The 15,081-nt window shown below is 49.3% G+C and overlaps 1 long non-coding RNA gene and 1 other non-coding gene across 4 annotated transcripts; both read left to right on the top strand.

Moving 5' to 3' along the window:
• Positions 1-856: 856 nt before the first annotated feature.
• On the top strand, positions 857-15,081 carry LOC132343387 (uncharacterized). 3 transcript variants are annotated; one of them, XR_009492223.1, is made up of 4 exons: positions 857-977; positions 2,628-2,726; positions 10,824-10,939; positions 11,657-15,081. It is a non-coding gene; the product is annotated as an uncharacterized lncRNA (long non-coding RNA). The 3 variants fall into 3 exon arrangements; XR_009492222.1 differs by having other exon boundaries at positions 10,824-15,081; XR_009492224.1 differs by lacking the exon at positions 2,628-2,726 and having other exon boundaries at positions 10,824-15,081.
• Positions 11,409-11,487, top strand: MIR2357 (microRNA mir-2357). Its single transcript, NR_031072.1, has one exon. It is a non-coding gene; the product is annotated as a microRNA mir-2357 (primary transcript).

Below are 15,081 nucleotides of genomic sequence, written 5' to 3'. Positions count from 1 at the left end.
TAGGAAGTCCATGAATAAACATCAGGGAGGTTGAATGAAAGAATGGATGAGTGTGAGTCAGTAACTGCTGGCGACACCTACCAGCCATACCTTCTTTCTTCTAGGGGGAGCGAACCTTTCGTCTCCCAAGGTGGGCCTCCGCAGGTAAAGGGGCAGAGCTTCGGCCTGGCCCCGCCCCTTACACCTGTCGCACCGCTGGGGGTGGAGCCTTTCAAGTCTCAGGTGCTTGGCGTATAGGTGGTGGGCCGGGGGCAGGGCTGGAAGGGTCAGGGAGGCCAGCGGGGGCTGGAGGAGCTGCCGGCGCCCAAAGCGGGTGGGGTCGGACTCTTTCCACCCACAGAGATCGACGGGTTTCAGCACACCAGGCTCCCACAGTCTGCGGCCCCACCGGAGGCGTGAGCTCTGGAAGGGCCGAGAAGCTGAGGCCTTAGGGATGGGAGGCGGCAGGCGGCAGCCTGGGTGTCAGGGTACAAGCCTGGCAGGTACTTCCCGCCGCCAAGTCTGACCCCAGCCAGTTAGTTCACTTGCCCTGTGTGAACTTCGCTAAGTCAAGTCTCCTTTCCTGCTCCGGTTTTCCCAATCCAGGGGGCTTCCACTTTGGAAACGACGGGTGAGGCTTGGCTCTTTCCCGGGCAACTTCCAAAAAAGTCTGCGAAAGCTAAACAAAACTCAGAACCTGATACTCTGCTGATACACTACTGAGCAGACCCTTAGGAGGAACAAATTGCTCAGTCAGACGGAAAAGTCGTTATTACTCAGAGCTCCTTCCTGCTTTCACTTTCCTTACCTGGAAAAGGGCCATTGGTAATAACTGTTCCGCCGCTGCGGGTTGGCTGGGAGGATTAAGTGAGCTCCTGTGTGTGTGAAGCCTTTGCAACCGTGGGAGTGTGTGACTCTTCCTCTCAGAGAGGGGCTAGCTTCAGGCCCCGCCCAGCCTGGGGCCAACCCGGCACACACCCTCTGTGGCCGTGGCAGAGGTAAGAGGGTCTCCTGGGACATTCCTGAGCCCAGCCTGGCTTCAGCCCGAGAAGCTAGTCCCTCTGTGTTGAGAAGAGCCTGGCTGGCCTCCGGGCCTGTGGGGAAGGGAGTTTTTAGAGAAGGAAATGGTTGTGGTGAGACAGGATGATGGAGCAACTTCTCTCGGGGATCTGAGTGGAAAGCCCCTCTGTCCTGGTGCCCTCTCATGGTGGGATGTGGGGTGAGTGCGGGGGCTGGGCCCATCCTCCTCACCGCCAGAAAGTACCTGGTGTTCGCCAAGTGCTGAGGTAGGGCAACAGCAGGTCTCAGCTGATGGAGCTTGGGGCCAGCCCCTTGCCGTCTCTGGGCCTCAGAATCTTCGTTTCCCCAGAGACGTTTCCTAGGGTCACCCAGAGGCTGCTCCCACCACCCCTCGAGCCTCTATCCTGCCACTCTATGGGACAGCCCAGGGAAATAGCCGTTGACCTTAGACCCTGATTTTCTGGGTGATGGGAGGTTGTTTCCCCTCCCTGGGTCTCAGTATGCAGTCAGGTTGCATCTGGTTCCGCAGTGGCATCATCTTGAACCAAAGATACAGCGGCCAAGACAAGTATTTTGGAAACTCTGGGCTTGAGGACTGTAGAAAGGCCTGGTTCTGTGGAGAGATGAAAAAACACTCAGGATGTTTGGAGGGCTTGATCACTATTTACTGAATAGCTTGGAAAAGACCCAACCTTCCTGTGTTTCTACTTCCTCATGGGCAAAATGGGGACCTTCCCCTCTGGGCCTCTTATTCTTTCTCTGTAAGGTAGGAGGGGGATGGGCTCCAAGTGATTCTCTTCTTCCCAGCTGTGACCCCAGGCACACACTTCACTTCCCTGTGTTAGTTTCTTCGTCAGCCCAATGGGGAGGGGTAAATATTGTGAACAGGGAAGAAATATGGTGAACAGGGAAGAAAGTGGGCACTGATGTGGGCAGAGTCTGGCTTCATCTCCCCTACTCCCTGAGGAATCTGGCGGTGCTGTTTCCATGGTGCTTACTGGGAGTGACCTTTTTTTTTTTTTAAGAATTAAAAAAATTATATATTTGGCTGTACCAGTTCTTAGTTGCAGCACGCATAATCTTTTATCTTTGTTGTGGCATGCAAATGCTTTCTTGGTTGCAGCATGTGGGATCTAGTTTCCTGACCAGGGATTGAACCCAAGCGCCCTGCATTGGGAACTTGGACTCTTAGCCACTGGACCACCAGGGAAGGTCCTGGAAGTGACTTCTGGAATCATCTCTCTGAGGATCTGTTACAGACCTGCAGTGGCTCTCCACTGCCAGAAAGGAATCGAGGACCAATCTCAGCCTCCATTCCAAACCTCCTACCACTCATACCTAATTCTTCCTGCTCTCCAAGACATACCAACAGCCTTCCCCAAACAAACCTTTTACTTTTCCTTCTCCAGACCTTTACTCATAATTTCAGGGTCCCCGCTGTGCTTGTCATCTTCCCTTTAGATTTGCACTTCTTCCAGCTGTCCTTCAAATTAGGGAAGGATACCCCCATGTACCCAGGAGCTGAAGCCTGGAACCTGTCATGTTTTATCCTCCACTTCTTTTCTCTCACCACCCACCTTTATACTAGCCCCAGCCTATGAAGATTCTGTTCTCTGTGTCTCTCGTAGGTACCCCAGGACCTTGTGGGACATGTGGGGACTTTACTGAATAGCCGGCACACACACCTTTTCTATGCTAGGCCCTGTGCTCACTTTGGAGGTACAGAGGTGGGTGCATCTTTATTCCTTAGGGGTTCCAGGCTGGTGGGGAGAGAGTCACGTAACCGCTCTCTTGGACTTGCCTCTTCTGTTCCTTTACCATCTGAGCCTCTACACGGTAGAACGCAGTGAGACCTATAAACATGGGTTGACAAGAACTGAATTGGCTCAGTGGGGAAGCCCGTTGGATCTCTGTTTTGCCACCTGCATAATGGTGTGGAACTGATTTGAAGAAGGGAAGATTGGGGGCTTTTCCAGTTCCAGCAATCTTGAAAGCAATGACTCTCTAGGTCAGGGAGCAGGAGGTGGGGAGGGAGACAGAGGCACAGCTGTTTAGACATCTGATGTGAGCAAAGGAGGTCCTGCTCCTGCTGGCCAGTTCCTTTGGAGCCCCAACCCCCTTGTCCTCACCTGGTCACCCAAGAGGGCGTGGAACCCTTTGTAAAGCCTTGCCTAAAACAGAGAAGCTGTTGTTTAGTCCTTCCCCAAGCCCCACTTGGTTATCTCTGGCTGGCCCATGGCCTGACCTGGCTGGTAACTGGCTGCTTCTTTCCAGCTGGCATGAGGCTGGAGATCAGGCTGGGAAAGGAGAGCCCTGGATCTCTGCCCAGAGGCTGCTGTGGCAATGTGTTCTCGAGTCAGATAGTCCTGGGATCGAACCTGAGCCCTACCACTGTTTAGCTGTGAGGATGTGATAATTTTATGTGCCAATTTGACTGGATCACAGGGTGTCCAGATAGCTCCAGACTTGAACTAGAATTAAACCATTAGCTCCCCTGGGCCTCCAGTTTGCTGATTCACCCTGCAGATCCTGGGACTTGCTGGCCTTCATAACCGCACAAGCCAATTCTTTACAAAAAAAATCTCCTATATATGCGTGTGTGTGCTAAGTCACTTCAGTAGTGTCTGATTCTTTGCGACCCCATGGACTGTAGCCCACCAGGCTCCTCTGTCCATGAGATTCTCCAGGCAAGAATTCTGGAGTGGGTTGCTATGCCCTCCTCCAGGGGATCTTCCCGACCCGGGGATTAAATTTGTGTCTCTTTATATATCCTGCATTGGCAGGTGGGTTCTTTACAACTAGTATCACCTGGAGAGCCCCATATATATGTGTGTGTGTGTGTGTGTGTATACACACACTTATAATAAATCTTATATAGATATAAGTATAAATATTTACATATAAAAATATAAGTGTGGCAATATACATATCTCCTATTAGTTCTGTTTTCCTGACTAATACTGAGGCTTTGAGCAATTTGCTTCCTTACTCTAAGTCTCTATTTTGAAACTTGTGAAGAATTGAAATAAGCATTTCTTGCTTAAGTACCACTTCCCTACTTTAGAAGTTTTGTTATTTACTGAAAAGAACTCCAAATCTTCTTAGTAAGCTTTTCAGCACTGTTTGCCCTGCCGTGACTCCCTTGGACTGCAAGGAGATCCAACCAGTCCATCCTAAAGGAGATCAGTCCTGGGTGTTCATTGGAAGGACTGATGCTGAAGCTGAAACTCCAATACTTTGGTACTTTGGCCACCTCATGCGAAGAGTTGACTCACTGGAAAAGACCCTGACGCTGGGAGGGATTGGGGGCAGGAGGAGAAGGGGACAACAGAGGATGAGATGGCTGGATGGCATCACCGACTCGATGGACATGAGTTTGAGTAAACTCTGGGAATTGGTGATGGACAGGGAGGCCTGGCGTGCTGCAGTTCATGGGGTTGCAAAGAGTCAGACACGACTGAGCGACTGAACTGAACTGAACGGAACTGACTGCCTTGCCAAGACTCATTTGCCCATCCCTGACTGGACTCTCTGGCTCTAGCTGGATGTCATTCCCTCTCCAGGCCCCCTGCCTTTGCACCAGCTGTTCCTGCCTTTGAAATGCACATATTCTCTTTTGTCTACTTGGTAAACTCTCACACCTCCCTCAGGGCCCATCTCCAAGGTGTCCTCCTCTCAAGACCTTCTCTTTCTCCCTCAGGAGTTGTCTGTACCCTCACAGCGCCTGGCACACCCTGTGGCCGTCACACTAACCATGCCATGTTGGTCTGTGTGTCTGTCTACCCAGACTGTGAGCCCCTCAGAGGCATGATGTTAAACCACTCATCTCTGTACCAAACAGGTGGTGTTTTCCCTGGTTTGTGTCAGTTCAATGTTTTTCAGTTTACCAAGTACTTTCAGATCCATGATTTTACTTATTTATTTGGCTGTGTTGGGTCTTCGTTGCAGCATGCAGGATCTTTAGTTGTGGCATGTGGGATCTAGTTCCCTGACCAGGGATTGGACCCAGGCCCCCTGCATCGGGAATGCAGCTTCTTAGCCACTGGACTACCAGGGAGGTCCCAGACCCAGGATTTCACTTAAACTCCTAGCAAAGCAGGGAAGGAGGCAGAGTCAGGATGAAGGTCTCCAGTTCATCCCACCTCCCCAGACAAGGCTTTTTCAGAAAGGAGTAGGGAGTAGGGGCTGGTTATTTGGCTTCTAAGGCCTGCTGCTCAGCAGGAGTTGGAAAGGCAGGGCCAGCTGGGTGGTGGGGGGCGGCGGGGAGGGTGCAAGGGCAGATGGAGGCCCCAGGACAGGATAAGGTCTGATTCCAGATGTGTGCTTCTCTAAGGGGATTTGGATTTAATTTTTCCATCTTCAGTCTCTTTGGCGCCGTAAGATGAAGCTCTGAGGGCCAGTGTGGAGCATAAGACCATCAAGGAGTGCGTGCTCTGGGGATGAAAAGAACTGAAGCAACTCCATAGATACACAGCAAATACATGCAAACACTTCAACTGTTACCATGATTCTGACAAGTGATCTGTTATTGTTTGAACCCCGTCACCAGGGTCCACAGTATTCAAAGACTCCTCATTAAAACCCCAAAAGATCCATCTGTAATGGTCTAGAGGTCTTCCCACTGGGACCCAGAGGCCCCTGAATGGGGATGATATCCCCTTGGGATCCAAAGATACTCATCCCTCTTCAGGGCTTGAGGGCCCTGTGCTCCAGGGCTTAGAGCTTACTACAGTTTACAGGTCTTTCTGAAGGTGGTGCCTGTGTGCCCTAGAGGCCTGTCCAGCCCTTGCTTACACTCCATTTCATTCAGCAGCAGTTCTGTTTGAAACATCAAGGGCAGAAAGAATCATGGTCCAAGTGTTTGCTCTGAGCTCAGGGCTATCAGTAAGGGAGGTTCCTGGGCACGCTAAGCCCAGGAACATGGACTTAGCATGGGGCTGCCCCAGAGCTGAAAATATTTCTTAGCAGCTCTCATGTCCCTCAAGGAAGTTGTTTTCCAGGAAAGCCCCTTGGGTGTCTGTCATTCCAGGGATGGTCTGGTCCAAGGCAAAGCTGGGAAAGACAGCATCGAATTTCCTCTGTGATCTCATCGGGTATCTCAGAGCCCAGACATGTGGGTTCTTGCCCTAGATCTGACTCGCTGTGTGGACTTGGGTGAGTCACTTGGACTCCCTATGTTTCAGCTTGCCTCTAAATGGGCAGGTGGGCCCTACCTCAGGGAGGATCCAGCAAGATCAAAGATATGGAAATTCTTTACTGGTGACATCTGAATAATTAGAGAAAAATCCTGATGGGAGGAGGACTGTGAGACAGTGGACCTGGAGTCAAATCCCCTTTGTGAACAGAGGACCTGGGACAAGTCATTTGGGACTTGGTAACATTCTCCCCACTCCTGCTTCAATGAGTAAGCCAGCAACACTGCTTCCTCAGGCTCAGACTGCAATATTACTTCTCAGGAATGCCTTCTCTGTCTGCCCGGAGAGGTCAGCTCCCTCTTATAAAGTTCTCCAGCTACATGTATTTTTCATTTATTTATTAATTTATTTTTAAATTTTTGAATTAATTTTATTATTTTTTGTTGCAAAAATTTTTTCACTATGTTTTTTTAATCAGAGGATAATTGCTTTACAGTGTTGTGTTGATTTCTGCCATACGACAACTCAAATCAGTCATAATTATATATATCCCCTTCCTCTCGAGCCTTCCTCCCCCTTCCCATCCCACCCTTGAATTAATTTTTAAAATTGGATTATGGTTGCTTTACACTATTGCGTTAGTTTCTGCTGTATAGCAAAATGAGTCAGTTATACATACAGGTATATCCACTTTTTTTTTAAGGTTCTGTTCCCGTATACGTCACTACAGAATATTGGAGAGAGTTCCCTGTGCTATTCAGTAGGTTTTTATTAGTTACCTGTTCTATATATAGGAGTGTGTGTATGTCAGTCCCGATGTCCCAGTTTATCCCTCCCTTTCCCCTCTGGTAACCACAGATTTGTTTTCTACATCTGTGACTCAACTTCTGTTTTGTAAATAAATTCATTTGCATCATTTTTAAAGATTCTATGTATAGGTGGATATTATACGATGGTTGTCTTTCTCTGACTTACTTCACTTACTATGGCAATTTCTAGGTCCATGCATGTTGCTACAAATGGCATTATTTTCATTCTTTTTTTATGGCTGATGTGTTTTTCTAAACAACCAAAACAACAGTAAATAATTAATTATCAGCATGCTCCCCCGTTTAGCATTTGTTCTCCCAGCCAGACTGTGAGCTCCTTGCAGGCATCCTGTCTGGCTCCTTCTCCAGAGATTAACATGGGGACTGACCCACAGGTGCTTAAAACTGTCTCTGCACCACCTGGTGGCTTTGAGCCTCAGCTGCCTCACTGGACTGCCAAGGAAACCTAGAAGATAGAGGATGAAGCTCCCAAGGATGAGGTGCTTGGGATAATTGGGCTGCTCTGTGAAGGGCTTTGTCTGAGATTGGAGGGGATGGAGTGCCCTGAACAGGAGGGCAGGGTGACTTTTGGCCTTGGAAGGGAGGAGGAACCGGCCACCTGGGGCTCCAGAGGCTCCTTCCCAGCTGCCCACGAGGCCTGTGTGTGGGCTCTGCTCCTGGCCGAGGAGTCTTCAGCTGTGCCTTGGCAGCCTGGGACTCAGTGCAGCCCCATGCTGCCTCCCACCTGCCCCTTCAGCCCCATTTCCTTGAACACATACACACTCCCCTCCCCACCACCTGCCATATGATGCTCACCTTTTCCTCAACGGACCAGTCTTTTCTGCCTCCAGGCCTTTGCACAGGTTGTTGCCTCAATAGGAACGCACCCCACCCCCTTCTCGACCTGGAAGATGCAGGGTGCAGTTCCCTGTTCTTCCTATTTGGAGGCCCTCCCGGTCTCTGCAGACAGAGCCAGCTGCTCCCTCCTTGGAGCCCCACAGGTATCCTTCTCTCTATGCAATACAGTACCTACCACACTGGGCTGCAATTGATTTTACTGTCTGTCCCCCAGTCCCACAACTAACTGGGAACTGCTTGGAGGCAGGAGTCAGCTCAGCCCTGCTCTGTGGCCTCAGTATAGAGCACAGGGCCTGGCACTAAGGAGAGATCCTAAGTAACGTGAGGGTCAGCTTTCCTGGCAGAAGAGATGACTCTGTGGTACTCCCAGTGCCCTGCCCATCACAGGCCATGTAAGGAAGGGGCAAGTTTTACTCATTCACCTTCTAGAAAACTGAGGCCCACGGAGGGGTAGGGATTTGCCCAAGATTCCATAGCACATCAGTGACCAAGCTGGGCTCCTAATGCTGGGTCCAACGCTATGGGCTCTAGCAGCCTTGTACAGTGTCCTGGCTTTAAGCCAGGGTGTCTGGAGGCCCCTGGGGCCCAGGCCCCGCAGCTGCCCAGGCCATACTGGCTCAGCCGTTCTGGCTGGGCTGTCGGCCAACTGCAGCACGAGGCTCTGGATGCCTCTGCCAAAGGTCACTGTCAGCAGTTTGGGGAGGTGGCCAGGTCACTTCCCTCTGAGTGGCTTGGATACAGCAAGGCCTGGAGCACTGTCTCCACTGGACTCTGGGCTCTGGGGATGGCCTTCCAGCTGGACAGTATCCTCCTTGCCAGCCTGATTAGAACTTGATTAAACCTGAGGTAAGAGTCCAAAGTTGAATATGCACTCGGCAAACCTCATTAGCATAGCATTATTATTATTGCTGTGATGCTAGAACCCATATAGCACAGAAACTGAAAGCACAGGCCCTGAAGTGTGCCACCATGGTGCAAATCCAGGCTTCACCACTTACCAAGTAAAGCAAGGTACTTAACTTCTTTACACCTCAGTTTTTCAGCCTTTGAAAGAGGGTCCTGGGAGAATGGGATCTGTATAAGGTAATTAGCATGGAGCCGAACAGAGTGATGACTGAGTGTTAACAGTATTGAGTGGCCCAAATCCCTGGACTAACAGCTTCCTCTCGGGCTTCTATATCCCCTCTCCCCTCTACATTGAAATGCAAACTGGGACTTCCCTGGCTGGGGCCCAGTGCAGGGGGCCCAGGTTTGATCCCTAGTCAGGGAACTAAGATCTTGAATGCCTTGCTCTGGGGCCTAAAAAACAGAATCCCTCAAACTGACCATGTCACTCTGTTCGTTTGAAGATCTTCAATAACTGGCTCTAGGATGTGTATGTGTCTAAACTCCTTGACATGAGGGTGAGGTCTGCTGCTCCTTGGCCCCGGCCTGCCTCCCTAGCCTCATCTCCCATATTCAGCCCTCCCACCCATCCCCCCGCCACTAGCCATTCCTCTCAGGCTCCAGCCATGAGGAATACTTTGCTGTCCCTGGAGCATGCTATCCTTTTTCATGTCTCTGTGCCTTGTATACGTTTTTCTTCTCTCACCATCCAGCAAACTCCTGCTTTGCTTTCAAGGCCCAGCTTCATGTTGGCTACTCCAAGTCTTCTCCAGTGCACCCAAAGTTACAGGTATCCCTTGTTTTTCAAAAGTTTGCTTTCCACCACTTTGTTTATAGAAGACCCACATTAGTACCTGTTTTTGCTAACCAAGAGGAATCCGAAGGGGATTTTCACTTTTACAAAACAAGGCAAAAAGCAAAAACAGCATTCAGTGTTTGCTCTGCAGCCAGCTGTAGAGGCAGTGGGCATCCAGAGCAGAGCAGAGAGTGGCACAACGAAGCTCCTTCTCTGGGCACCCCACTCAGCGTCTCAGCATCAAGCTGCCATAGCTTTCACCTGTGTCTGTGAGCATCTGTGCTCTATCTTGTGTGTTCTTGTGTCCTGAGATAACTGCTTCTTTGCCTTATGCCATTTTGGCTTATGAAAGGTTGCAGTGGAAAGCCCCCATTTTAGATATCAGGGGAAACCTATAATTGCTCTCACTTGTTTTCCCACCGTATCACCCAATGCTATAATTACCTGTTAATGTGTGTTTCTCCCTGGACGGTACCCTGTGCTTCTTGCATCCTCTATGCCTTGCTGACTGCCAGCAGGCCAGAGGCAGAAGCCCAATGTTGGCTGAAGAAGTGGACTTTGAACCGTTCATCCAGAAATGCAGCCCTGGGTCAATCCTATGCTGGACACTGCGTAAACCTACTTTTTGTCTTTGAAGGATCCTCAGTCACTCCTCAACATAGGTTGAGTCTGTGTATTTATAAATAAAAAGGTGTCCAGGTGGCTTGTGGGCCCAATCACGTTTCCAGGAGATGAACTGGAGGTTGCCAGGTGGATGTGGAGAGGGAGGGGACTCAAGGAGGAGAGACAGGTTGATGTTGATCTCAGGAACCTTTAAGAGGTTCTGTTGTGCCAGAGTGTAAAATACAAGGGGGATATGAAGGTGAATGGGCCTCCGTGTGGTGGGCTGGTGAGTCTAGATTTTGCCCTGCAGGTGGCTACACCTCCCTTGCCCCTTGTTCTAGGAGCTCTTGGCCTGGAGATGAGTTTCTAGCGCATTTCTTTGTTTCCTCTGTAAGCAAGGTGGGCTGAGGTAGGAGCTAGCAGGGCCAGGCAGCCCAATTAATAAAACACATTTGACACAAAGTCTGTCCCCCACGGCTGCCTGGCAAATTTGCACTCATATTTCAAGGTGTGGCTCAGATGTCCCTTCCTCTGAGGTCTTCCCAGATCCACCTAGGCTAAGCTCTTCACCCCCTGCTATGCTCTTACTGCTCCCTCCACGTGTCTCTGATTTTACATCTGTCTCCTCTACTAGACCGGGAGGTCCTTGAAGGCAAGCAATCTCATTTGTTTCTTGGTGCCCAGAGCCCAGTACAAAAGAGTAAATATATTGAATCAATAAATGTGTTTATTTTGCAGATGAGGAAACCAAGGCTCACAGAATGTGAATGATACATATTAATAAAAGCTGCCTGGTAAGGGGCAGAACCAGGACCAAGCCCAGGTGTTGGGAGTCCATCCAGTGGGAACAGAAGGTATGATTTCAGACAGCTGTGCTCAGAGCTTGGTGAACTTTCAAAGGCATCATGCCTCGGTTCTGATCCCCGCTGCCCAGACAATGGCACAGCTGAGCGAGGAGGGGAGAAACATATATTGAGCACCTACTGTGTGAAGACCTAGCATGGGACACTCTCATATATGGGATTCTGTTTAATTCTGAAGAAGGCATCACTGTCCCCATAGTACAGAGGAGGAAGCCGAAACACACAGGACTAAAGTGACTTGTCCACCATCCCCCAGCCAGGGAGACACAGAAGACGGGGAGTCAGGGGCTTATATGAGCAGGAGCAGGGGTTGGGTGGCGGCTCTCAAAAGGGGATGACTTAGTATATCTTTTGGATGGGCGGGGCCCAGTCATGTGATTGTGCCATCCAGCCCTGGGAGCACCTCCACCCCAGAGACAAAGGACCTTGCATTCTGGGTGTCTGCCCAGGGCTGTTATTCCTGCTGCCTTCTTGGTCTGGCACAGAGCATGTGAGGGACCACACTGCAGCTCCACACCTGTGCCAGCCTGAGGCGGAAGCAGGGAGTCTCAGGGCCCGGCCTTGGTGGCCTCAAGCCAGTGGGGCAGCAACAGGTGGGGCTCTGACCTACAAGGGAGTCATATGAGCCCAAGCCAGTATCTCAAAGGAGGGGACTCTGGCCCACCTCCACCCCAAAGTCATCACAGCGACTTCCTTTTGGTCTCTCAGCTGTTCTGAAGGGAAGATGTGTGGACTGGGATGTGGAAGAGGACAGGAGGATTCTGAAGGCCCTGCTGGGTGGGGCTGGTGTCCATAACTTGGATGACGAAAGCCTGCATTTCCTGCAGAATCATCATGTGCCAGGTTCTGTGCTGGAAACTCAAAAGAACTATTTCTCACAACAGCCCTGGGAGGAGGCTCCATTATAACCCCACTATACAGCTGAGGGAAATGAAGCTCAGAGAGGGTAAGTGACTTGCCCAAGTCACACAGACTGGCACAGAGAAACTGGGATCTGAGTTCAATCTGGTTCCCGAGCTAATAATGCTCTTCAAGCCATATCCTTTTCGAATCCCAGGATCCTGAGTTCTAGACTTAACTGGTTCCTTGGGAAAGTCCCAACCTCTCTGGCCTATTTCTTTTCCTATAAAGCAAGAGGATTAGATAAGGTAAAGCTGAGGGCTCTAACAATCTGTGTCTTTGATATCCCTCCAGTCCTCAGAAGAGGTCACCATGGCAACCATAAAGGGCTGTTCACTGTGTCAAGCCCCCAAATACAAAGGTGAGGTGCAGTTTTTGTGAGGAGCTCACGGAAGTCTAGTGAGAACAGTCTCATGCAGTTCACATGGGCTAGGTGTTACAATGTATTAGGGGGCTCAGGCCATGAAGGAGTAGGGTTTAGAGAGGGATGGGGAGAAGGAACTCCAGGTGGAGAAAACAGCATGAACACAGGCTGGGAGATGAAACTCTGGAGCCTCGCTTCACACTCTTAACTACCTCTGTGATGATCTCTGAGGTCAGGCCACTCCACTAGCGCACACACACCTCAGATGGCCTCAGCCCTCTTCACTCACTAGCATCATGGCTCCAGAGCCAGACAGGCTGGGTCCAAGGCCCAACGTCAACAATTACCGTGTGTCCCCTGGGTTTCAGATTGTCACCTGTAAAATGGAGACAATGAAGATACTAAATTTGCAGGTTGTTGTGGTGATTAATGGAGAAAATGCCTAAAGAGGGGTTAGCATGCCGTCTGGCACATGGAAACGCTCATGACATCTTCACAAGAGGTCCTTCCCTCCTCTTCACTGCCCCACAGCCCACAACTCTCCATTGCCTAAATCATTCATCTCAGGTCTTAGTTCAGGCTCTTCTCCTCCGTGAAGCTTCCCTTCTCCGGCTGCTGCAGCCCTCACTCACTGCCTTCCCTTAACTCTTGCAGCCTATGTCTATTCCACACAACTCAGCAACTGAGTCAGATGCCTGCTTGTTACCTCTCCAGGACCTAGACTGCTTTTGCCTTCTCAAAAATCTCAGTTTCCATTGGGGTTCCACATGATTTCAGGAAAGCTGATTCTACTCCCTCCTGCACTTGTTCTAATGGTAGGGCACATGATCTAAGCTAAGCCAATAAATAACCCCTCCCACTAATGGCCAGCTCACAAGTGATCAGATGATCTTTGTGAAGAAGCTAATCAAACGCGAAGAGCTGACTCATTGGAAAAGACCCTGATGCTGGCAAAGATTAAAGGCAAAAGAAGAGGGTGGCAGAGGATGAGATGGTTAGATAGCATCACTGACTCAATGGACATGAATTTGAGCAAACTCCAGGAGACAGTGAAGGACAGGGAAGCCTGGTGTGCTGCAGCCCATGGGGTCACAGAGTCGGACATGACTTAGCAACTGAACAACAGATGATCTTAGTCCACAGTGAATCCTGCTGGGAACTCTTGGATACAGAGTCTCTCTCTGGCTCCAGATGGTATAGAGTGTAGATGTGAGGTCTGGAACTGCTGCAGTCCTTTTGCTGTCATGAGAGTAGCCAACCTGAGGATGATCCTGAGAGTACAGAGCTAGGGGATTAGCAGAGAAATAGATCAAATCATGCCTCCCAGCCTCCACAAGACTTTTCAGCTGCATGAGCCAACAAATTTCCTTTTCAAAGCCAGTTTGCTGTTATTTGCAACTAAAATCATTCTGATTCAAACACTATTAATAAGCTACTTTTACAAAGAGATGTATTTTCTTCACTACATATTGATTAGGCCCCTGCTACATATCAAGTTTGGAGAAGGCAATGGCACCCCACTGCAGTACTCTTGCCTGGAAAATCCCATGGACAGAGGAGCCTGGAAGGCTGCAGTCCATGGGGTCGCTGAGGGTTGGACATGACTGAGTGACTTCACTTTCACTTTTCACTTTCATGCATTGGAGAAGGAAATGGCAACCCACTCCAGTGTTCTTGCCTGGAGAATCCCAGGGACGGGGGAGCCTGGTGGGCTGCCGTCTGTGGGTTCGCACAGAGTTGGACACGACTGAAGTGACTCAGCAGCACATATCAAGTTCTGTGCTAGGTGTTGGGGATTTAACAATAAACAGTACTGATGTGGACCTATCCTCCTCAAGTTTATAGTTTAGTGGGAAGAATCAGGAATTTAAGCAACTGCTTTGGGACCTGACTCTGATGTTGTATTTATTTTTAACCTGCTTAACATCCAACCCCACTCCCTTGGACAATAGAACTCTGTCTTTTCTTTGGACACCATATAAACGCCTGGTCAGCTGACCTAGGTCTGGCTATCTGGCATAGTCCATGACTCTGCCCACAGTGACTCAATCAGTAATGGGCATTAGGGTCAACTCTGGGGCTGCAGACTTTAAAAACAGTTCCAATACTTCTGCAGGGGTCACCCAACTAGAGAAACATAAGCCTGGGGTTTCCTTGAGTTGAGAGAATGCTAAGACTAGTTGTGAAAGTTGGTAGCAATAAAATTCTTTGATTTTACTCATTCATTCAACCAGAATTCAGTGCCCCCACCCAAGCTGCAAGACTGGGGAAAAGGAGATGAAGAAGACACGGCCCCTCCTTTTGAGGTCAGTCTAAAGAGGACAAATGAATAAATAATCACAACACAGCCTAGCCATACTAGGAGTCACCAGAGAGACACCACCTCAGCCTGAAGGTATTAGTTTTCTGTTTTTAAGTATGCGATAATTATACACAGAAAAATTAGAAGACCCAAGAAAGCTTTTTAAAAACTCCATAGTTTCAACACTCAGCTATGATCACAGTTAAAATACTTTCATCTGTAACCTCCCATGCTTTTTCTGTGTGTATAAACTTAAAAACAAAACAAAACAAAAAACAACCCTAAATGCAATGTAATATATTGGGTTGGATCCTGGAACAGAAAGAAAGGACATTAGTGGAAAAACTGGTGAAAACCAAATAAAGTCAGAGTCTAATAATGTACCCACGTTTGTTACACGGTTATGTAAGATGTTAACATTTGGAGAAGCTAGGTGAAGTGTATGCAGAAACTCTCTGTACTATCTTTGGAATCTTCCTGTAAACTTAAAATTATTACAAATCAAACGTTTACTTTAAAAAATGGACCCATTCTCTATTGTTTAATAGATTTTGTTTATTCACTCAA

The sequence above is a fragment of the Bos taurus genome, chromosome 2 (assembly GCF_002263795.3).
Source record: "Bos taurus isolate L1 Dominette 01449 registration number 42190680 breed Hereford chromosome 2, ARS-UCD2.0, whole genome shotgun sequence".
NCBI classification, from domain to species: Eukaryota; Metazoa; Chordata; class Mammalia; order Artiodactyla; family Bovidae; genus Bos; species Bos taurus.
The sequence above is the reverse complement of the archived record's forward strand: the minus strand, read 5'-3'. Positions and strand labels throughout refer to the sequence as shown.